The sequence below is a fragment of the Symphalangus syndactylus genome, chromosome 4 (genome assembly GCF_028878055.3).
Source record: "Symphalangus syndactylus isolate Jambi chromosome 4, NHGRI_mSymSyn1-v2.1_pri, whole genome shotgun sequence".
Lineage (NCBI taxonomy): Eukaryota > Metazoa > Chordata > Mammalia > Primates > Hylobatidae > Symphalangus > Symphalangus syndactylus.
In genome coordinates this window covers 142,523,034-142,545,454 of record NC_072426.2, presented here as the reverse complement: position 1 = coordinate 142,545,454, position 22,421 = coordinate 142,523,034, and the positions used below count along the sequence as shown (strand labels likewise).

The window sequence follows — 22,421 nt, the reverse complement described above, 5'->3', positions numbered from 1 at the left end:
CAGTGATGATGAGCTTTTTTTCATGTTTGTTGGCTGCATAAATGTGTTCTCTTGAGCAGTGTCTGTTCATATCCTTCACCCACTTTTTGATGGGGTTGTTTTTTTCTTGTAAATTTGTTTAAGTCCCTTGTAGATTCTGGATATTAGCCCTTTTCCTATTTCTATTCCCATTGTTAGCTCCACAGTTTCTATCGTGTGCAGTAATGTCATGATGCCTCCTCAGACTCAGATCGCAAGGCCCACAACCCGTTTATTGTCTTCAGAACAGTAATCCTATTCTCTCTGGCCCATATAGTTGTATACTCCTATCCCCCACCCTATATGTGTTATTACCATTTAGCAAGTGATGCTACTTTGTTCACCTCTCTAGATTCCAGACTGTCAGACACAGATCATGGTAGTCTGGAGTCTGCATCTTCTCCAGGCTCTAGCTCACACCTTCATACATGCCTCATGTTACCAGGCCTGCCTGCAGCTCTGTGGCTTCCTTCACTTATCACATGTTCATCACTCTCTCCTGGACCAGGTACATAGCTCTAATGTTGCTGTGGATGCCGTCCACCATTCACTCTCTCAGTAAATATTTATTTGGGGGAAGATCCTTCAGTGAGTGTGTCTGCCTCTCCTGTTTACCACTGCAGTCTCTGTCTAAACCTATCAAGCTCACTTTTGCTCTTTTCCCCACCTCTTCCCTTTTGGTTTGCCTCTTCTTGAACCTCTCCACTGTCCTCTTCTGGCCCCATCTCCAGTTTCAGTGTCTGAACTTTTGTCCTCAGTCATTATCCTTTTCCCAGTGAGCACATCATGTCTTACTCTGCTAAATAGCCCCTTGAAGTCCTCCTTTAATGCCTTAACTACTTTTGATTTATGGTAGAACAATCAGTGGAGAGTAAAGCACGTGGTAAAAGGTAGCTTTAATAGTGTACATTTCTAATTTTCCTGCAAAATGGAACTTTATTGCTTCCCCCTTCCTCTTTTAGATGAAGAGCTATGAGATTATTCAAGTTTTTCTTTCTATAGCAGTCTTGCAAGATTGTCATATTTACCAGGGAATTATTTTATAGATGAAAAAATTCGAATGGGATTTTAGTTTCAGAATGAAATAATTGCTAGTTAAATGACTTACATTAGTGGATCAGACCCAGTTAATGTAAGTTTGTGTCTTTCTTAAAATAAAAGTTGAAAAATTAAATTTGCTCCTTGGTAATTTGATTTGTGGGAAGTGGGGAACAAAGGATTCCAAACAGGTCTTTTAAAATCAGTTCTAATTAATTGCATGTGCAGATGCATCAGCTAAGATTGGGAGGTAATTAGTCTAATTATGTTTAAAATACAGTTGCATGCTTAAATAGACAGTCACACCCTCAGGCCTGCCTATCCTTTTCTACTTTCTCCTTTAGGCACGTGGTGAATTTTTTGGCCATTAAGCATGACCTCTTCAGTGTCTGTGGAGCAGAACAAAGTGACAGAATACAGATGAGCAGGGTTGCACATACTCCTAGCTCAGTTTGATACTTCAGTGATAATATCTATATAGCACACCGAGGTGGAAGTACTAAAATATGCTAGGGAAAATTTGTGTTCTCTAGTTAACTCCCCCTTTTTTGGGTAATCTTATTTTTGGAAATCTGAGCTCTCTTAATGAAATACCTGTCTCATGCTTCAGTTTGGAATAAACTATAGCTGAGTCTTATTTCAAATATTCTGAAATAATTTGATTTCAAAGTAAAACTTGACGAAGTTAACACCTTGCCTAATAATATACCATTTGCATGAATGACTTTGCCAACTTCAGACACGTGGTTCAGAGGGGCCAGTGAAAGTGTCATCTGGGCTTCTGTAGTAGTTTTATACCCATCACATCTTCAGTTGCTCTGACTTAAAGTGGATATGACACGCCTGGCAGACTGTATTTTCCTTTTTGACTTAAGCAATTGGTATTTGAACAGGTGAATGAGCTTAGATGTTTATGATTGTCTTGCCTGCCTTTGATTAAAAACTAATGTGACCACTTTTCAGTACATTCGGTTTTATTGGAAGAATCTATTGAAGGTGGTCTTGTACAAATACTCCCCTATTGCCCTTCCTTTGGTTTCTGGTAACATTAAAAATTATTTACAAATTACATTTCATTTTATAGAATATCCTGCAGTTACAAGGTTACAGTCTTTATTACTGACCTACCACCGTGATACGGATTTTTCTTTCAGCTGAACTTGCTGTATTTCTGGCCATATTATTTGTAGCAGAAGCTGAGGTTTACTATTATGGCTATATTTATAGGTGGATTATCCGGTTTTCTCCAAGTAGGCAAGAATGGGATCTTGAGGACAGTTAGTTGATGATGTTAGACCAGTTGGAGCTTTGTTTTCTGGACTGTTTTTGCTACCCCTGGTATAAGGACATAAGCTTATGTCATCTATGTGCTATCAAAATATAGTAAATTTTAGTGAACTATATAGATAAATTTAGATGGATAATTGAAACATGGACATTTAAATATGTAGACTGTTGGTCAACATGGCTTTTGTTGTGACTTGAGTATACACAATCATTAGGGCCTTCTGATGTTCACATTTTTATCCATAGATAGAGGCTTAAATCTAAGTAGGTTTGCTCAGAAGAGGAAGTTCCATTTTATTTTCTTGTTTGAGGTTACTCAACATCCATCCAGTTCTGACTTCACAGTTAGTAGTTGGTAGAGTTAAAGTTGTATTTAATAAGTTGATTGTTCCATTGATCTATGTCTCTGTTGTGGTACCAGTACCATGCTGTTTTGGTTACTGTAGCCTTGTAGTATAGTTTGAAGTCAGGTAGCGTGATGCCTCCAGCTTTGTTCTTTTGGCTTAGGATTGACTTGGCGATGCGGGCTCTTTTTTGGTTCCATATGAACTTTAAAGTAGTTTTTTCCAATTCTGTGAAGAAAGTCATGGGTAGCTTGATGGGGATGGCATTGAATCTATAAATTACCTTGGGCAGTATGGCCATTTTCACGATATTGATTCTTCCAACCCATGAGCATGGAATGTTCTTCCATTTGTTTGTATCCTCTTTTATTTCGTTGAGCAGTGGTTTGTAGTTCTCCTTGAAGAGGTCCTTCACATCCCTTGTAAGTTGGATTCCTAGAGAAGTCAGTGTGGCGATTCCTCAGGGATCTAGAACTAGAAATACCATTTGACCCAGCCATCCCATTACTGGGTATATACCCAAAGGACTATAAATCATGCTGCTATAAAGACACATGCACACGTATGTTTATTGCGGCACTATTCACAATAGCAAAGACTTGGAACCAACCCAAATGTCCAACAACGATAGACTGGATTAAGAAAATGTGGCACATATACACCATGGAATACTATGCAGCCATAAAAAATGATGAGTTCGTGTCCTTTGTAGGGACATGGATGAAACTGGAAAACATCATTCTCAGTAAACTATCGCAAGGACAAAAAACCAAACACCGCATGTTCTCACTCATAGGTGGGAATTGAACAATGAGAACTCATGGACACAGGAAGGGGAACATCACACTCCAGGGACTGTTGTGGGGTGGGGGGAGGGGGGAGGGACAGCATTAGGAGATATACCTAATGCTAAATGACAAGTTAATGGGTACAGGAAATCAACATGGCACATGGATACATATGTAACAAACCTGCACATTGTGCACATGTACCCTAAAACCTAAATTATAATTAAAAAAAAAAAATAAGTTGATTGTTGCTTTGTTCTTTGAAACAAGTTACTCTTCTTATAAATATAAACAGCTTCTTTCAAAATCTAGACCAATTTAGTATATTGGTTTATAATGTAGCATGATAGATATATTATTTTAGCAGATGTTTATTGCCAATCCTACTATCATTAAGATGGAATATCCACTTACAGAATATATGTACTGTAGTATATTTACTTCTGTATGTCAGGTGATCTGTATAAATAAGCAACTTTTATTTTGCAAAACCTTTTCTAAAAACTGGATGACTTGTATTTTTGGTTTGTTAACTTTTACCTTTTTTCACACAGTCTTATATACCACTTTTAAATTAATAAAATGTTAAATAATAGTACAATCTAAAGATTAATCAACAGGTTATAACAACAGCAAAAAGCCACTGATAAAGTTTAGAAAAGTGCAGCACTGTGGGGTTGTCATTGTGTTTTGGTAACACATGTGCAATTTAAAAAAATTCTGTCCTATGTTACTTTGTAAAATGTCCTTTACATATCAGTTTAGGTTAACTCTTTCTACCTACGTTTTGGTTAGTCAGGATGCTGGATCATGTGTGTCTTTCTCTGCCAAGCAGTGCTGGTTATAGTTAGATGAATTTAAATTATTAACTTAGGTTGTAGGAGAATTTAGATTGATTGACATTCTGCCATTGACGGTATAGTGTGTTCTTGAGTCCACAAAAAAGAAGTATTGTGAAACTCTAGAATTGGGTAGAAAGAGATCATCTGTGCAGTGGCTTAAAAAAAAAACTGGGAAGAGCTTTTACAAAAGCAGCAGGAAGTACTTACTGAATCAGCACTGGTCCATTGTGTGGAGGGGTTTGCAGATTTTTAATTAAGCTGCTGAATACTTACAGTCCTCAATTCACATGGAAAAATTTAAAAATGGTGGTGGGTGCATGCACATTTGTGTGTTTGTGCAGGGCAGCCAAATATGATTTGCTGGGTAGTGAAAATTAGAAATAACAGGTATGAGAACAGTAAGACAGACTGAAATAGAATGTCTTAAAACATATTAGAACAGCAACCCAAAACTCACTCCATGTAATTTTGAGATCAGACAAAGGGATGGCCAGAGCATAATAGGAGCATGTAGAAGCCTGTTGCTAAATCAGAAATGAACAGGAATGCAGTTCAAAACCTCATTTACTACTCTTTAGTCTGTTGCCCTAGAGACAGACTTCACATATTGACTTTGGCAACTCCAGGGTAGCTTGCCATGTCTGCAGTTATTTAAGTAAAAGTATCTGAATTTGTAACTTAAAAATATAAGTTTACTGTAGTCAGTGCAACAAATTACATTTGTAGTCAGAAGGGAATTTCTAGATGTTCTAAGTCATCTTTTGGAAAATCATGAAATAAATAGAAGAAATAAATAATTCTGATTATAAAAAGTTCAAATAGGAAAACAGTAAATGAAAGCAAGACTTCTTGAATACCCAGTGCAAGAATCTGTTGAGGACAGATTTAAATTTCAGGCATTACCTCACCTTGTAGCATGAATGAAGTAACTGGAGAATGTAGATAACAAAACTAATAGAGAGTGCTTAAAATACTGTTTAAAGATTAAACTGAGGGAATTAGCCTAGCATGATCAAGATTCTATCCAGTTCTAATTTTATTATTTATTATTTATTTATTTATTGAGAAGGAATCTTGTTCTGTCGCCCAGACTGGAGTGCAGTGGCGCGATCTTGGCTCAGTGCAACCCCTGCCTGCTGGGTTCAAGCAATTCTTCTGCCTCAGCATCCTGAGTAGCTGGGATTACAGGCATGCGCTGTAATGCCTAGCTAATTTTTGTATTTTTAGTAGAGATGAGGTTTCTCCATGTTGGCCAGGCTGGTCTCGAACTCCTGACCTCAGGGGGTCCGCCTGCCTCGACCTCCCAAAGTTCAGTTCTAATTTTAAATGATACCTTAGAGCAAGTGAGCTTTTCAGTTTTCTCATTCTTAGATGCCTTGCCTTTTGGTATTTTTATTGTGTAGTTGTAATGAGAATAACATTTCAAAGGTTTTCTTTATTCTAGGCTAATGAGAGATTGTTTAAAAACTGTCTAATGAAATAAAAGTAGTATGGAATTGGGAGAAGGGGTTTGAAGACTGGACAGCTATCTTGGAAATGAGTTCTTTTTCAGGCAGTGCTGTTTCTCAAAGTCTGGTCCAAGGACCACCTGCATTAGAAACACCTAGATGCCTGCTAAAAATGCGCATACCTGGTGTCTTGGTCCATTTGTGCTGCTATAACAGGCTGGGTAATTTATAATGATAGAAATGTATTTGGCTCATGGTTCTGGAGGCTGGGAAGTCCAAGATTGAGGGGCCAGATCTGGCGAGGGCTTCCTTGCTGCATCATCACATGGCAGAAGGCATCATATAGCAAGAGAGCAGGCAGGAGATGGATGGCAATGGGGGCCAAATGTGCTTTTATAACAAACCCACTCCCTTCATAAAGGACAGTCCATTTATGAGGGCAGAGCCCCCATGACCTAAACATCTCCCATTGGGCCCATCTCCCATCACTGTTGCATTGGAGATGAAGTTTCCAATACATGAATTTTGGGTAACACATTCAAATGATAGTATCTGGGCCCCACCTCAGATCCACATAATTTGATTTCCTGGAGCTGGGACCCAGAAATTTTCATTTCAAACAAGTTTCCCAGGAGATTTTTATGCACACTAATGTTTGAAGAAAAATACATCCAAAATGTAAGTGCAAATCTTAGCTATTAGGACATATGAATTTAATACTTCAAATCTCTTTTTCCACTGGGGATAATTTTAGAAGCGATATTTCATTTTAAAAACATTGCTTGATAGGAAAAATTACAACGATGTTAGAACATGGGTCGCTGCACAAGTGGTATTTTTGTGGGGAGAAAAGTTTTCATGTGAAAGCAGTTTTATATTTGTGATTAAATTATACATCAGATCAATGATTGGGATGGGTTTAGGCAGAGTATTTCTCCTTTGGGGAAGAATGAAAGGGAATCATTTAGCATTACAATTTTCACTCCTCTACAAAAAAAAGTATTTTAAATTGAAATAGAAAAATATTTGATTAAGAATTTATAGATCCCTCCTTTCGCATCAAAGGATCCTATTTATAGTATTCTTTGACATATAATCTTCATTGTTCATATATATAATCTTCAGATTTTATTTAAAATCTGAATAAAACTCTCAAGTGACTTGAAATTTTATTTCACATTTTAAATCTAGTGTTTAATGCTGTGCTTTCTGCTGTTTAACTACAAGCAAGTCTGGTAACAGACTTAGGGCTTCCAGCCATAAGGGCCAGAGAAGAGGGAAGTCTCAAAGTTCACTTTACCGAGCATCTGAGGGCCTCACAGGAGGAAACCAGTCCCCATTTCCCAAGAAGTGCAGTATCTCAGTAACCATGCCACGAGGTCAAGTTCTGCCCACACAATGTTTCAGCAGGATTTCATTTCAGCCTGTGTTTTTTATTTTTCATTTTAGAAAGATAGCTACATTGTTCTTTTGGTGTAGAGGCATTTCTGGAGCAGCTGAACTTGGGCCCTACTCCAGGGCACACTGGCTTTCTCACTGTCTCCTCGGGTGGAGTTGTGCAGTTCAGGAGCGCTGATGTTAGCCACGGCTTGCGCCAAAGCACATCCAGATGCTTTCAACCCCTAAGGCCTTTACTTCTGTGGATGATGGATTAAAATGCAAACAGAGCTCCTACAAAATTAGACCAGATAATCCTATGTAGAATGGGGGGTGAAGTTCACTGCCTTTCTGCTGAAGAGTGAATTTGCTGAAGAAAATCTATTCAAGTTGCTTCTGAATAGTATTTAGCATGTATTTCCAGTATTGATTTCAGTGTGTAAACTTGGATAATTTTCACATGGACTTGGGCAGTTTTATTTTATTTGTTTATTTATATATTTATTTTGAGACGGAGTCTCGCTCTGTTACCCAGGCTGGAGTGCAGTGGCACGATCTCGGCTCACTGTAATCTCCGCCTCCTGGGTTCACGCCATTCTCCTGTCTCAGCCTCCCGAGTAGCTGGGACTACAGGCGCCCGCCACCACACTTGGCTAATTTTTTGTATTTTTAGTAGAGATGGGGCTTCACTGTGTTAGCCAAGATGGTCTTGATCTCCTGACCTCGTGATCTGCCCACCTTGGCCTCCCAAAGTGCTGGGATTACAGACGTGAGCCACCACGCCCGGCCTGGGCAGTTTTAAAAAGGAAAGCTTCACTTCACTTAAAAGGCTTCCTTGCAATGAGGGGGATGCTTGGGTGATGCTTAGTTTGGTCTGGTAGAATACATGGATCGTCTTACTGAGGGGCTCATGTACAAGCGGTATAAGTATGGTAATGAATAAAACAGGCAAGTGCAGCGTGGTGACTGTGGTTAGTAATAACATATTATGGACTTGAAAACTGCTAGGCGAGTAGATTTCAAATATTCTCACAAGAAATGACAGGTGTGTGAGGTGATGAATATGTTAATGAACTTGATATAATTTCACAATGTATACATATTAAAAATGCTGTACACTACAAATAGATACAATTTATGTATTTGTTAAAGAAGAAAACTCAAAAAAACTCCTTAATACGCATTAGTATCTTTAAATTGAACAGTTTCTCAAACTGCTTTCTTAAATAATTAAGTGAAGGGGGCCAGATGCAGTGGCTCACGCTCTGTAATCCCAGAGCTTTGGGAGGCTGAGGTAGGTGGATTGTTTGAGCCCAGGAGTTTGAGACCAGCCTGGGCAACATGGTGAAACCCCATCTCTGCAAAAAATTTAAAAAATTAGGCGGGCATGGTGGCACGTTCCTGTGGTCCCAGCTACCGCAGGAGGCTGAGGTGGGAGAACTATTTGAGCCCAGGAGGTTGAGGCTGCAGTGAGCCGAGATTGCGCCATGGCACTCCAGCCTGGGTGCCAGAGTGAGACCCTGTCTCAAAAAAAAAAGAAAAAAAAATTAAGTAAAACTGAATTTATTATAATACCCCTTGAGAAGTTTTCATTGACTTTTGAAAAGTTGATTATTTTAAGAAATACCTTGGTGACTTTACTCTTAGATGTTCCAGTGTCCAGTTGGAGTGTTTGTGCTTTGTAATTCTCACTGTAGATCTGAATTACTTTTGTTTTTTTTGAGGCAGTTTCACTCTGTTGCCCAGGCTGGAGTAAAGTGGCATGATCTTGGCTCACTGCAGCCTCTGCCTTCTGAGTTCAAGTGTTCAAGTGATTCTCCTGCCTCAGCCTCCCAAGTGGCTGGGATTACAAGCGCACGCCACCACGCCTGGCTTATTTTTGTATTTTTTTCAGTAGAGACGGGGTTTCACCACGTTGTCCAAGCTGGTCTCGAACTCCTGACCTCAGGTGATCCACCTGCCTCGGCCTCCCAAGGTGCTGTGATTGCTGGAGTGAGCCACCGCACCCGGTTCATCTTAATTACTTTTAAAGAAAATTTCTAATCTATACATCTTGTGGTATGCCTTGCCACTATTCTGAGTATCCTTTAATGTACTTATTTTCATTAAGATGGAAATGTGTGAAAATAAGGTGGACTAACCATTGCTAAAGGTAGAATGGTTAAATTTTTGAAACCTAACATGATGCCTTTTTATTTCTTCAGAAGTTAACTTGGATAAAAGTTAACTTCGAACAGTTATTTTAATAAAAACATACATACATATGGACTGAATAACAGTGACTAGTTCCAAGGTCAAACCTCACAGATGGCTTTTTTTTTGTATTCTGAACAGCACTTGTGATTCAGAACTCACTTCATTAACCTCTCATTATTTCTCTGTATGCTTGGCTTTCTGAATATCGGCTTTTTTTTTCCTGCATGTCACTCGGGCACTTGGCCTTCAGTGTATCTTTCATGTTTTAATAGAGATATGCAGTGGTTACAAAAATATTCCCCCTTGTACAAAGTAGGTAGATTTATAACCAGTCTTGTTGGCACAATCTTGGCAGAAATGGCTACCCACATATTGTGAAAAGGCAAAATTTCCAAGTTGAAGAAGGAGGTAAATAAGAAGAAAGATTGCTGAAGAATGACTTAAGTGAGCCAGATGTATCAAGTATATTCTAGTATATTTAAGAATTGACCCAGAACGGTGCTGTGCAGTTAAGCCATCATTTTTGAGAGTGAATACAGGACTGACGTGGTATCTTGAGACTGAAAAAGGGCAAGGGGTGGAAGGTGGAAATTAGCTTTGAAGTCATTTACCTGTCAGTTTTATGCCAGAAATACTTATATAGATAGTCTTCAAAGTCAACTAGAAAGAAAGAGGATGGGGAAGCTACAAATGCTTCTTTTGAAGTGATGGAAGGCAGAGCTAAATATGAGGAGGAAGACAGTAATAATAAGAGAATTCTTTATAGCAATATATTAGGGCAGCTGAAATGTTTTCAGAGTGGTAGCAAGCATGCCCTAAGCTGACAAACCTAGAATACTTTGTATTTAGCAGTTAGACCATGCGGAAGAACAAACCTTGACAGTGTTGTTGGCTGGTATGTGCCAGATTCAAGGAGGCAATGACTCACTCCGTCAAAACAGCACAGAGCTGATTCTTGACCTTATTGCTGTCAACTTCAATTTTCAGAAAGTCAGTTCAGCCTGATAGACAACAATTCATAATTCTCAGCCCTGCCTACCTCACAGGCATCTATCAGGACAAGATGTATAAGAATGTACTGGGTGTTTGGAACAGAGCATCCTATAGATTCATGGTATTGGTAAATTAAGAGGGCAGCAGAGTGTCTGTGGCAGCTCAATATTCATTTTCCTGAAGGTGAAGATGGCTTGTGAGGCCACTGTATTTGGCCAGTGCTAGCGTTCCCCACGCCCTTCCATGCCCGTGACACCTGGTAGTTAGTTCCTTTCTCCTCTGCTGTGCGGAGTATTACTAGTGCAGGTAGGTGTAGGTACACCCAAATTCTGACCAAGCTTGGAGATGTTAAAGGAAAAATTATTCTGATGCTGGTTGAGATGGTAAGTAAAGCTTTATTGAAGACTATTGCATTAGAGTATTACAGTAGGAGACAGAGATAGGGTTCTATTCTGAATACAGCAAAGACAGCTGGAAATTTATAGCCAATGGGCAGAGTGTGAGGGGAGAGGAAAATTCACTAAGAGGGGAAAATTATTAAGAGGAGACATCAAGTGTAGGGGGATTCTTACTAACCCGACCTAATAGGACTCTTGCTAAAGGCAGGCCAAGGACTTACAGATCAAAGGTGGGAGATGAGGAGCTATATATCAAGGGTGATCAGATTTCAAGGGTGCGGGGCGGGGGGACTCATAAATTGATTTAGCAGGATTCTTGCTAAAATTGGTCCTACAGGTCTTGAATAAGCTTATTTCTTGTTTCTTGTATGACTATAGGGTATACTGTCTTCAGTCTTATTACTAATTCTTTATCAGTAATATGTATTCATCTTTACTATCTTGTGTCTTTTTGCTGACTCTTCTGGTCTTAAGGCACTCTCCTTAATAAGTTTTGAAATCTGTCTAGAACTCACTGCAGCCAAACTTCCTGGATTTCTTTACTGTACATGTGATTCAGCTGGAGATATAATTCCCAAATTCATATTTTTAGCATGCTGGTGGTCAATGTAGGCAGCTACCGTACGGGTATTTCCCCTCTTGAAATCAGCCTCTCTTTTTTAAAAAAATAAAAATAGAGATGGGGTTGGGCTGTATTGCCCAAGCTGGTCTTGAACTCCTGACCTCAAGCCATCCTCCCACTTCCACCTCCCGAAGTGTTGTGATTACAGGCATGAGCCGCCATGCCCAGCCTGAAATCAGCTTTAATTGTCCCCCAGGTAAATAAACACCTGGTGAAAATCACCTCTGGAAAATTAATGCTTTTGAAAATAATCCATGAGTCTAAGTATGACTTTCAAATCACCTTCGCCATGTGTCTGGGAACATTTCAGGTTGATTTCCCACATCACATCACTCCTCTTCTGCTTATTGTATTCCCACTTACTAGACGTCAGGTGTTGGTTTATTAGGAGACATTACTGTGCATGTCACACAGCCAGTTGGCACCACATTTTTGGCTCCTTCTGTTGAATCTCTTTCTAGTTGGCTGGCAAATTAAATCTGTTCATTGAGAAGGGAGTGTGTGCATATTTGTGCTTGTTTATGTATGTATTACTGGAAGGGGATGAGACAGAAGCAAAAGTTGGGTCAGTTAAATACAATCGTCTCTCTTCTACTTTATAGTTTTTGGAGATATTTTTCCATGCCATTTTGTAACAGATGATATCCTGGGTTTTATTATTCAGTCTTTTGTGTCTATCAGTGAATTATTTGTTAGCCCTTGAGCCTACATATTTAGCATTTTATTATGGGAGTAATAATGTAGAAGCAATGTATGTATTTACATATCCATATCTCAGATTGTTAGAGACTGGTGACCAGAGCGATGATATCCGTGAGTTACCTTACATGAGAATTTCTGGGGACAGTAGTGGGTTCTTACTGTGTGCCAGGCAATGTTTTAGGTACATGTAACTTATTTAATTCTCATAGCAACACTATGAAGTAGTTGCTACTATTATCTCCATTTTCCAGGTGAGGAAGTAGACACAGAGAGGTTACATAATTTGTTTAAGGTCACACAACTAATAAGTAATGATATCACTTAGTCTAAATTATGGAGTAGTAAGAAACAACCCTGAAATTTGAGATGCTTAATACAGCAAAGGCTTATTTCTCACTCAAAGTACACGTTGTGTGGATTGGCAGAGGGACATCCCTCATTATAGTCATTAGAGTCACTCAGAGACTCAGCTGACAAAGGCTCCATCTCAGCACATGCTTCCAGGAAGGGAATTGGCAAGTCGAGCTCTGGCTTAAAGCTTCCACCTGGAAGTGACATGTTTTACTTCCCACATTTCATTGTCCAAAGCGAGTTACTAGGCCACGATTCCATTTCAAGGAGGTCGGAAAGGGCAGTCCTGCCATGTGTCTGGAGGGAGAGAAGAATTGTAATGTTTATGGTAGAGCCAGGACTGGGATCTAGGTGATTGGGCTACAGATGCTGTGCCAGTGGCTGGAACTGTCAGAAAACACGTGGCAAGGATCCTAAGGCAAATGTTGTCCAGAACAGTTTTGTCACTTAGGGTGCAGAAGAAATGTCATTGAAAGAAATTAAGTAGGTCAGGCACGGTGGCTCACGCCTGTAATCCCAGCACTTTGGGAGGCTGAGGCGGGCGGATCACCTGAGGTCAGGAGTTTGAGACCAGCCTGGCCAACATGGTGAAACCCTGTCTCTTCTAAAAACACAAAAATTAGCTGGTTGTGGTGGCACACACCTGTAATCCCAGCTACTCAGGAGGCTGAGGCTTGAACTGGGGAGGCGGAGGTTGCAGTGAGCCAAGATTGCACCGTTGCACTGAGCTTGGGCAACAGGAGCAAAACTATGTCTCAAAAAAAAGAAGGAAATTAAGTAAAACCCCTTTATAATGTATGCTCATTGTTGATGTAATGATTAATATGGCATATTATTATATGAGAAGCAATGTAGCATAACATGTAAGAATGTGGATTGAATTATTAGGCTGCTTGGGTTGAAATGCCAGCTCTGTCACAGATTGCCTGTGTGACTCTGGGCAAGTTACTTAACCTTTCTGTGCTTCAGTTGGCTCATATTTAAATGGAAATAATAATAGTACCTGTCTTACAGAGTTATCATATCATTGAAAGGGACTTAAAAAATTGTGTGCATGTCACTATAAAACACTAATATAGTAAATGTTGAATGAGTAGTAACTATTTTTTATTATGAATTTTGTCATACCAGAGAGTAAATGACATCGCTAAAAACTTAACCATAAACAAAATACTTTGATGACCAGTTTAGTCTGTAAGGATATCACTGTGTTGTTATGTAAGCTAGATGATCATAATACTTGGGTACTGTTTAGTGTTTAAAATTTCCATTTGTATTCATTCTTATTTTGCACAGTAGGATTATAGGAGGAATTCTGTTTTAAGAATATCAACATACAGGAATTTGTTGGTTTAGTTATTCAATATATTTGTACCTAGCAAACCCAATATATCAAAATCTAGATGTGGGAAACTTAAATTAGAAGTTGATTAAAAAAAAAACCCTCTAAAACGGTGATTCTCAATGGGCGTATGGGAGTGATCTTGCCTCTTAGGGGACATTTGGTAATGTCTGGAGACATTTTGTCATGGGGTGCAGGGGAGGGGGTTGCTACTGGCATCTTGTGGGTAGAGGCCAGAAATGCTGTGCGTCCTACCATGCACAGGACAGCCGCACTCCCCAACAAACAACTATCAGGCCCAAATGTCAGTAGTGCCAAGACTGAGAAACCCTGACTTAGAAATAGAAATCAATTTACCGTGAATTGTTTTTAATAGAAAAGATCCCTTAGAGTACAAAAAAATACAGGTAGATTCTTGTAGTAAATATCATTGTAATGATCTATTGGAAATGGTATGAGGGTGTTTCCAAACAATGCCAGGCAGTACTTTCTACCAAAGCTGTGCCGTGAGGTATAGCAAAGTCTATTAAATGGCAAGTCCAGTGTTAGAAGTGTGTTAATTAATTCTCACCCATGAAAGCAGCTATTAGGATATCATTGTTTAGATGTAAATGTTCTTCACCCAAATGAACTTCACCAAAATGTTCTTAAGTTGCTATGGCAGTATATTTGAGGAGTTATGTTTTAATTTGCTTCAGGGGAGAACTGGAAGACCATGGTATTTGGTCTGAGATCATATTCTAAACCAGGGTTTCTCAACCTCACACTCTTGACATTTTAGACTGAATAATTCTTTTTGGGGGGTGGGGAGGGTGTTTCTTTTGTGCATTCTAGGATACTTAACAGCATACCTGGTATCTACCCACTAGTTGCCGGTGGTACATTCCTTCTGGACCCCTGATTAATTATCCCAGGTGGGACAATTAAAAAAAAATTGACATTGTCACACGTTCCTGGCAGGTGGGGATGAGCAAAATTGCCCCCGGTGGAGATCCACTCTTCTAGAATAATTTGTATGAGGACACTGCTTTCTCAGGGGTGTTCCGGTGGACTAAACAGAGACTGAGAGTTAACAGAGTGACGTCGGAAAGGAAAAACAACAACAAAAAATCAGGAGTGCTTTTCAGCTGTGAATCAGAATGGCAGTTGGAGGGTATCTCAGAATACAGGATGGGGAAGCAGATGGTAACTAACAGGGACAGAAAGTGGTTTATAGCTGCTCTGAGGCAGGGGCGGAAATAGAGAAATCGTGGGGGAAGGAAGACCCTCAGACTTACCTGAAAGCTAGATTTTCAATTACGTCTCTTAATGAAATGTCAGCTTGTAAGGGCAGAGCTGACAAGTATGAAAGAGTAATGGTTCTGTGAAATAACAGGGTAGAGGGAGGTGGTTTGCTGATTAAGTTGCTCATTATCTGGAGGCAATGAAGAAAATCAGTCAATGAATTATTGCAGTCAAATATAACTTCCATTTTTCCAGAAGCCAAACAACCAAAGCCATTTAAGACAACCAGATTTGTTTTTTATGACTTACAATGACAATTCGTGTTTATCAATGAGTTAAATGAAGTAAAGTGTAATGCAACGAGTTAATAGATATAAAACACTTTGAAAAGTACCTGTCCTGTGATAAGCCTTCAATAAACGTTAGTTATCAATAGCTGTTGAAATGATGACTATGAATAATCATACTCAATATAGTTTTAGTTTTAAATTATTTTATTCTAATTCTTTGAAATTTGGTAATTATTTTATTATATATATGCTACTGTACATGTTGACTTCCTGATAACCGGAATGTTAAATTAAGCAGAATATCCCATTTACCAACTGTTCTGAATAAACCACGGTTTACTTTTTTTTCTTTTTTTTTTTTTTTTGAGATGGAGTCTTGCTCTGTTCCCCAGGCTGGAGTGCAGTGGCATGACCTCGGCTCACTGCAACCTCTGCCTCCTGGGTTCAAGTGATTCCCCTCCCTCAGCCCCCTGAGTAGCTGGAATTAGAGGCGCCTGCCACCACACCTGGCTAATTTTTGTATTTTTAGTGGAGACGGGGTTTTGCCACTTTGGCCAGGCTGGTCTTGAACTCCTAACCTTAGGTGATCGGCCTGCCTCGGCCTCCCAAAGTTCTGGGATTACAGGTGTGAGCTACTGCGCTCAGCTCAGTTTACTATTAATATAGTGTGCTGCATACGAAGGCTTGATATTTACAACCAGGCAGTTCACACTACTGATCAGCAGACTAGTAGATTGTATGTTGAGAGTTTAGGGATTAAACTGAAGTCTTGCTTATTTATTTGATGGACATGAACGTTATTTGTGGCTTTGAAGTGTATCACTGAAGAGGGGTAAAAACATACCTAGTAGCAGCCATTTTTCAGGATTAAAGCACAGTTTATCAAAATTTACCCAATCAACTCCCATTTTATTTAGCTATGATATATGTTTCATGCTGTTACAGCCAGAAAGTATCTGATCATTAACTCAAGCAAAGTTGAATTCATTTGCTCCAGCCAAACTACTGCTCTGGGATAGGATGTGACCAAAGTTTGTACTTTATTTTAACCTCTAGGGATTGGATAGAAAGGACCAGTGGGATGAGAAGTCTTGGATTCTGGAGGCCATTTCAGCCTTTTATTCATTATTATGTGACTTTGGGCAAGTCTTGTGATCTTTTTGAAGTTCTGTTTCATATCCATTACAAATGGATAACAGTTCTCACTCCACACAGAATTATGGTAACAGTGAACTAATTTCTAAGACACTGTGAAAAACATGAAGCTCACTGACTTGGTCTACCTGTTTCTAGTTTCTGCTTCCTCCATTTCATTCTTCACGTTGCTATGGTGGTCTTTCCCAAATGTGGATTTGAACATCATTCCCTTTTAAAATTCCTTAACAATAGTCCAAAAATTTTGGCACTGTCTCCAAGAGCCTGTTGGGTCTGATATCCTTTCTTGCCTCACTGGTGCTTACTAGCGCTCATACTGGCCACCCTGGCCATCCAGTGTTTAAAATGCTGTAAGCCAGTTCCTGTATGCCTAGCTTTGCAAACTGTCCTGTCCTGCAGTACCTGTCTACCTAACCAGAAACCTGGCCTGGTGCTCTCTCTCTTCAGTGGAGGCAGTAAGGTCTTCCTTTTTGCTAATACTATGTCTGGGATATGTCTCCATTAGAGGAAAAAAATTTAAATTGTTGAAATATTTTCCCCCTTCTTCTCCTTCTAGAATAACAGGTTTTTAAAGACAGGACCTGATACTTGGATATCCTTGAATGTCTAATGTCAAACAGTACCTGACATGTAGTAGGTATTTGATGACTATTAGGTGAATGAGTCAGTAATTGAAAACAGATGGTTCACGCAGAAGTAGAAAGAGGCGTTAGTTGTCCAGGTGATTTGGAAGGGAGCAGTAACGCATAGTGGGTGGTTATGTTGGATGGAGGAGTGAGTATTCTATAGCAGCTTTCAGGAAAAACTAAGTTATTTAGAATCTTGAGTGTAGGAGAAATTTATTTTCCTTTTTATTTATTTATTTAAAAAAAATTTTTTTTTCTTTTTTGAGACAGAGTCTCGCCGTGTCACCCAGACAGGAGTACAGTGGCGTGATCTCGGCTCACTGCAACCTCTGCCTCCTGGGTTCAAGTGATTCTCCTGCCTTAGCCTTCTGAGTAGCTGGGATTACAGGCGTGCGCCATGACGTCTGGCTAATTTTTGTATTTTTAGTAGAGACAGGGTTTCACCATATTGGTCAGGCTGGTCTCGAACTCCTGACCTCGTGATCTGCCTGCCTTGGCCCCCCAAAGTGCTGGGATTACAGGCATGAGCCACCACACCCAACCTTATTTTCCTTTTTATCTATGAGTAACAAATTTGGGATAACAAACACGACCAGAAAAAGTATAGTAAGAACAACAATAATGTAATAATGGGCCACATTTGTGGAATGCTTATGTGCCAGTACTATTCTAAGTGCTTTGTATACTTTAACCCAGTTAATTCTCACAACAACCCCATGAGGTAAGTATTATGACCACCTTCTATTTACAGATGAAGAAACTTGGGCTCTGGGAAGGTAAGTAGCCTTACTATGCCCTAGCACCGGTGGCCTTTTGATTACATTTTAGCACCTCACAGGAGTGGACCAAGACACGTTTTTCAACCTTTTGAGCCTATTGTTTATACTTGAGGGCTATAAACTTAAAAAATAATTGTCATTTTAATAGAATTTTTTAGAGGGGGACTCAGTAATTTTTTTTTTTTTGGAGGCGGTGTCTCACTCTCTCATCTACGCTGGAGTGCAATGGCACGATCTCGGCTCACTGCAACCTCTGCCTCCCAGGTTCAAATGATTCTCCTTCAGCTTCTTGAGTAGCTGGGACTACAGGTGTGTGCCACCACGTCCAGCTAATCTGTGTGTTTTTAGTAGAGATGGGGTTTCACCATGTTGGCCAGGCTGGTCTTGAACTCCTGACCTCAGGTGATCTGCCCATCTTGGCCTCCCAAAGTGATGGGAATACAGGTGTGAGTCACTGTGCCCAGCGTGGAACCAGTAATATTTGAATAATTGATACTTAATGCTTTTAGCTTTGAGATTTTTATTTTAGATTGAAATATTTCTAGATTTTATAGAAAAACAAATGAAAACTAAAGGAAATTTCCCATCTCTTTAGAATTAACCTTAATTCCTTTTGAGTATTTATTACTCTGTATGAAGGAAAAAACATTTTGAAATGCTTTTCATAAATCTGTCTCTTGCTTATGTGTAGTGGATGGGGCATCTACGGCTCTATTTGAGGGTCAGTATTTTGAATCAGATACATTTGGATTCTTTATAAACATGGGTAGGTTCATTTAGCTGTGTGCCATTTAAAGTCATATTGAATTAAAAATTGTTTTTAATTTTATTTTTATTTATTTTTATTTTTGAGACAGGGTCTCACTCCATGGCCCAGGCTGGAGCAGCATGATCTTGGCTCACTGCAGCCTCCGCCCCTGGGTTCAAGCAGTCTCCTGCCTCAGCCTCCCGAGTAGCTGGGATTACAGGCATGCACCACCACGCCTGGCTAATTTTTGTATTTATAGTAGAGACGGGGTTTCACCATGTTGACCAGGCTAGTCTCGAACTCCTGACCTCAAGTGATCCACCCATCTCCACCTCCTGAAGTGTTGGGATTACAGGCATGAGCCATCTCCCCTGGCCAAGCATTGTTTTTTAAATGACCCACTCATATAAATACAATTAGAGACAGCAGAGCCTTTTCATATTTGTGTTGTTTCAAGTAGATATTAATCGTAGTTGCAATTTGGCATTGATTTGACATTTGATATTTGAAATGCCTTTCATCCGTCGTATACTCTCAGGAGCATAAAGTGGGGTTGGTTTTGTTCCTAGTTGTGATGAGTAAGCTGTGGGGCTTACTCATGAGTAATACTCTGTGGAGATATGCTCTACATTAGTATTCACTTCTCACTTTCTTGCTTCAGCCCAGGTTATTTATAGGGATGTTAGGAAAACGTTCTGAAAACAGTGATGTTAAGCAAAGTTAGAGGACTTTTAACACTTAGTATGCATTGTGACCCTCTAAAAGGGAGGCATGGTATGCGTCCTTTTCCAAATGTATGTGGCCACTGAAGGTTTTTTTTGGGGGTAGTATACCAATTTATGTTTCCAAGTGTTCTAAGGAACACAATTTGGGAAACAAAAAAAGACATCATGTGTTGTACAATAAAGTATTATATTTAGATTGCTGTTTTGAAGAGTCAGAAAATTGTTCCTCTTGTTGTTATTAAAGAAGGTGACCTACGAAAGTATTGGAGAATTGGGTTAAGTTTGACAAAAGAATTGTTTTTAATTAAATTCAAATGTTAATTATTCTAGGTAAGTTTCAATAAAAAAAGAATTATAAAGATGAGTTCAGTTTTCCACAAGCCACTGCACTCCAGCCTGGGCCGCAGAACAAGATCCTGTCTCAAAACAGAAAACAAAAAACAAAACAAAACTCTTAAGTATGATTATAGTACATATCAAACCCTGTAAACTAAAAGAGCTCTTTCCTGGTGAGACTGTCATGCCTTTTTTTAAAAAAATAAATCAGGTTAAGCTGTTTTCAGGTTTGCACTCTTGGAACCATCTGGAATTTTTTTTTTTTTTGAAGAACAGAATTTTTTTTTGGTTTTTTAAAGTAAAATTCTAACATTACAAAATTATAGGAGACACTTGTGGAAGTATTCATTAGAATTAGTCTAGAATTATCAAATTAGGGAAGGGAAATCTAAAAAACTTTTGGGTATGGGTATGGTATATGTCTGTGAGTCTGTATGAAAAATAAAATAGAAAGTGTACTGATGGACGATTACATGCTGCAGTAGGCAGACTAGTGTGTCATTCCCTTTCCCTCCCCTCAAGATGTTTACATCCTAATCCCCAGAGCCATGTGTTAATTACATGGCAAAGAGTTAAGGTTGCTAATCAGCTGACCTGGAGAGGAGATGATGATCCTGGGTTATTTGGATGAGTCCAGTGTAATCACAGGGGCTTTTAGAAGTGGAAGAGGGAGGCAGAAGACAAGGTCCGAGTGATGTTGTGTGACAAGGAACTCAACCTCCTGTTGAAGATGGAGGAAGGGGCCCCAAGCCAAGTGATGCAGGCAGCCTCTGGAAGCTGGAAAAGGCAAGAAAACAGATTTTTCCCCTAGAGCCTCCAGAAAAAAACACAGCACTGCCAACACCTTGATTTTAGCTCACAGAGACCCATTTTGGACTCTGACCTCCAGAACTGCAAGATAACAAATTTGTGTTATCTTAAGCCATGAAGTTGTGCTAATTTGTTACAGCAGCTGTGGGAAACACATGTCTACTGAAATATGTTTAGATGGTCTACTTGTGTTTGAAGACTATCTGCCTGTGTAGGCAATATTTTCTAGTGCAGATTTTTAATTCTTGCAGAAGGTATACATTTAGAATATGTACTTAATACATATTCTGTTCAATGATGGTCTGCTCGCTGTTCCTGGAAACAGCTGAAGAAGTAGAATAGGGAGATAACTATGTGAACCAAAATAGTAGTTACAAATGCATTATGTTACTTTTATAGGAAATTAAATCCTTAATAGAATTCAGATCAGGCATTTGGGATTCTGAATCACTTCATGACTCTGTGATTTGTAGAGTTCCCTTCATTCGCTCTTGTGACATTATTTTGAAAAGTTTCTCTTCCTGAATTGAAAAATGCAATAAACTCTGTTCTTGTGTCCAGGGATGGTGCATCTTCCTATGGGAAATTCCACTGTCTGTCCCATAGCCCTTTGACATTCCTCTTAAAAGTAACTGGGTCTGGCTTCGATGGGCACTGTTCTATGGCTGTAGATATGTGGTCTTTCTACCTGTAAGTTGTTTCCAGGCCACTGGTAGAGAAAGGCACACAGAGAGAGTAATTGTAGATCAGTATGGTAGTATAGTAAAATAAATAATGCATAGATGTGATGGAACACCCAGGGATCCCAGCTACCCCTGGCAAATGTTGTTTCAGAATATCAAATGCTAATTCAGATTTTAAACATTCTATTGCTGTGGGCTCCATTACAAGTTCTAAAGCGTAAATTTCAACTCTATGCCTGATACCTGTTAAGACAACTACATATTTTTGTAGTCCATGGATAGTACATGAGTCACTTTGTCATGTACCTATCAGTGAAAGATGAAATATTTGGTGATAAATACAGCTTATTTTTGAAGGAACATTTTTCAAATGCATATAAGAAATAGGGAATAGTTGTTTTTCATTTGCCATTTCAAATTTTTTAGTGTTTAATTCAGAGTTTTTTGGAAATAGGTTATTGATTGATGTTATAGTCTAATGATTTTTGTTATTTCTCATTCTTATCATTTTCTAATTGGAATTAATTAAACTCTTGGTTCTTTCTTATGTGGTTTTTTTTTCAAGGCAGGGTGTTGCTCTGTCACCTGGGCTGGAGTGCAGTGGCATGATCACAGCTTACTGAAGCCTCAACCTCCTGAGCTCAAGCAATCCTCCTGCCTCAGCCTCCCTAGTATTTAGGACTAGAGATTTGTGCCCCCATGCCTGGCTAGTTTTTCACTTTTTATAGAGACAGGGTCTTGTTATGTTGACCAGGCTGGTCTCAAACTCTTGGCCCCAAGTGATCCTCCCACCTCAGCCTACCAAAGTGCTGGGATTACAGGTATAAGCCACTATACCTGGCCTCTTATGTATTTTTAAAAGCAGTTAGGTGACTGAGGTAGTACAATTTAGATTTAGAATTAGGTGACTAATGCTAGGCTAACACATTCAATTCATCATCCCAATCACAGTTATTATAAGACTTTAGCTTCACTGACAGTTTTGGCATACTGCATAAAATAGATTTACAAAGATAGGTTTTATTATCTACAATAGTTTCCTATAAAATTGATGGTGCATTGTGGCCAATTTTTTAAAAAGCTACTGACCTAAAGTCATTTGCTGCTGTTGTGTGCCTTTCTGTATCTCTCTTTGTAGGGTGGTAAGGAATGGTTAAATGAGATTAGCATGGGCTTTGATGATCTCATTAATTACTTAGTTTATGTATTCTGATCTTTCTTGCTCTTTTTTTTTTTTTTTTTAAATCAGGCTCCCTCAAATTTTTCTTCATTATAGCATTCCATGTATTTTGCTTTTCA

General features: G+C 39.2%; 1 protein-coding gene and 1 long non-coding RNA gene across 6 annotated transcripts in view; one reads left to right on the top strand and one right to left on the bottom strand.

The window, feature by feature from the left end:
- The window catches only part of SH3RF1 (SH3 domain containing ring finger 1), a 176,657-nt gene that overhangs the window by 23,341 nt on the left and 130,895 nt on the right, over positions 1-22,421 (top strand). The gene's annotated exons all lie outside the window — the stretch shown is intronic.
- LOC129481229 (uncharacterized) overlaps positions 12,424-22,421 on the bottom strand; it is a 33,508-nt gene continuing 23,510 nt past the window's right edge. Inside the window, exons 4-5 of one of the 2 annotated variants that reach the window (XR_008657297.2) lie at positions 20,224-20,406; positions 12,424-12,701 (exon numbers count right to left, since the gene is read on the bottom strand). This is a non-coding gene — a long non-coding RNA (uncharacterized lncRNA). Of the gene's footprint in view, positions 12,702-19,569; positions 19,710-20,223; positions 20,407-22,421 lie in introns of those variants that run through there. The other variant, XR_008657296.2, reaches the window with a different exon arrangement.